The sequence below is a fragment of the Hemiscyllium ocellatum genome, chromosome 38 (genome assembly GCF_020745735.1).
Source record: "Hemiscyllium ocellatum isolate sHemOce1 chromosome 38, sHemOce1.pat.X.cur, whole genome shotgun sequence".
NCBI lineage: Eukaryota > Metazoa > Chordata > Chondrichthyes > Orectolobiformes > Hemiscylliidae > Hemiscyllium > Hemiscyllium ocellatum.
This window is the reverse complement of record NC_083438.1, coordinates 22500279-22502607: the sequence shown is the minus strand read 5'-3', so window position 1 is coordinate 22502607 and position 2329 is coordinate 22500279.

Genomic DNA, 2329 nt, shown 5'->3' with positions numbered 1-2329 from the left:
ATGGGGGACACTGTATAACAGTCTAATATCTGGGGGACTGTATAACAGTCTAATATCTGGGGGCACTGTATAACAGTCTAATATCTGGGGACACTGTATAACAGTCTAATATCTGTGGTGCTGTATAACAGTCTAATATCTGGGGACACTGTATAACAGTCTAATATCTGGGGACACTGTATAACAGTCTAATATCTGGGACACTGTATAACAGTCTAATATCTGGGGACAGTGTATAACAGTCTAATATCTGGGGGACACTGTATAACAGTCTAATATCTGGGGGCACTGTATAACAGTCTAATATCTGGGACACTGTATAACAGTCTAATATCTGGGGGCACTGTATAACAGTCTAATATCTGGGGGACAGTGTATAACAGTCTAATATCTGGGGGCACTGTATAACAGTCTAATATCTGGGACACTGTATAACAGTCTAATATCTGGGGGGACTGTATAACAGTCTAATATCTGGGGACACTGTATAACAGTCTAATATCTGGGGGACACTGTATAACAGTCTAATATCTGGGGCACTGTATAACAGTCTAATATCTGGGACACTGTATAACAGTCTAATATCTGGGGGACACTGTATAACAGTCTAATATCTGGGGGACACTGTATAACAGTCTAATATCTGGGACACTGTATAACAGTCTAATATCTGGGGGACACTGTATAACAGTCTAATATCTGGGACACTGTATAACAGTCTAATATCTGGGGCACTGTATAACAGTCTAATATCTGGGGGACAGTGTATAACAGTCTAATATCTGGGGACAGTGTATAACAGTCTAATATCTGGGGGCACTGTATAACAGTCTAATATCTGGGGACAGTGTATAACAGTCTAATATCTGGGGACACTGTATAACAGTCTAATATCTGGGGGTACTGTATAACAGTCTAATATCTGGGACACTGTATAACAGTCTAATATCTGGGACGCATTTTAACAGTCTAATATCTGGGGGACACTGTATAACAGTCTAATATCTGGAGACACTGTATAACAGTCTAATATCTGGGGGACACTGTATAACAGTCTAATATCAGGGACACTGTATAACAGTCTTATATCTGGGACACTGTATAACAGTCTAATATCTGGGGGACACTGTATAACAGTCTAATATCTGGGACACTGTATAACAGTCTAATATCTGGGGACACTGTATAACAGTCTAATATCAGGGACACTGTATAACAGTCTAACATCTGGGATGCTGTATAACAGTCTAATAGCTGGGGGACACTGTATAACAGTCTAATATCAGGGACACTGTATAACAGTCTAATATCTGGGCGCACTGTATAACAGTCTAATATCTGGGGGACAGTGTATAACAGTCTAATATCTGGGACACTGTATAACAGTCTAATATCTGGGGACACTGTATAACAGTTTAATATCTGGGACACATTTTAACAGTCTAATATCTGGGACAGTGTATAACAGTCTAATATCTGGGGGCACTGTATAACAGTCTAATATCTGGGGGACAGTGCATAACAGTCTAATATCTGGGGGACACTGTATACCAATCTAATATCTGGGGGTACTGTATAACAGTCTAATATCTGGGGACACTGTATAACAGTCTAATGTCTGGGGGACACTGTATAACAGTCTAATATCTGGGACGCTGTATAACAGCCTAATATCTGGGAGACACTGTATAACAGTCTAATATCTGGGCGCACTGTATAACAGTCTAATATCTGGGGGGCTATATAACAGTGCGATATCTGGTGGGACACTGTATGACAGTCTAATATCTGGGGGACAGTGTATAACATTCTAATATCTGGGACACTGTATAACAGTCTAACATCTGGGACACAGGATAACAGTCTAGTATTTGGGGTACACTGTATAACAGTCTAATATCTGGGGGACAGTATAACAGTCTAATATCTGGGGACACTGAATAACAGTCTAATATCTGGGACACAGTATAACAGTCTAGTATCTGGGGGACACTGTATAACAGTCTAATATCTGGGACACTGTGTAACAGTCTAATATCTGGGACTCTGTACAACAGTCTAACATCTGGGACACTGTATAACAGTCTAATACCGGGGGGACACTGTATAACAGTCTAATATCTGTGGTGCTGTATAACAGTCTAATATCTGGGGGGCACTGTATAACAGTCTAATATCTGGGGACACTGTATAACCGTCTAATATCTGTGGTGCTGTATAACAGTCTAATATCTGGGGGCACTGTATAACAGTCTGATATCTGGGGACACTGTATAACAGTCTAATATCTGTGGTGCTGTATAACAGTCTAATATCTGGGGACACAGTA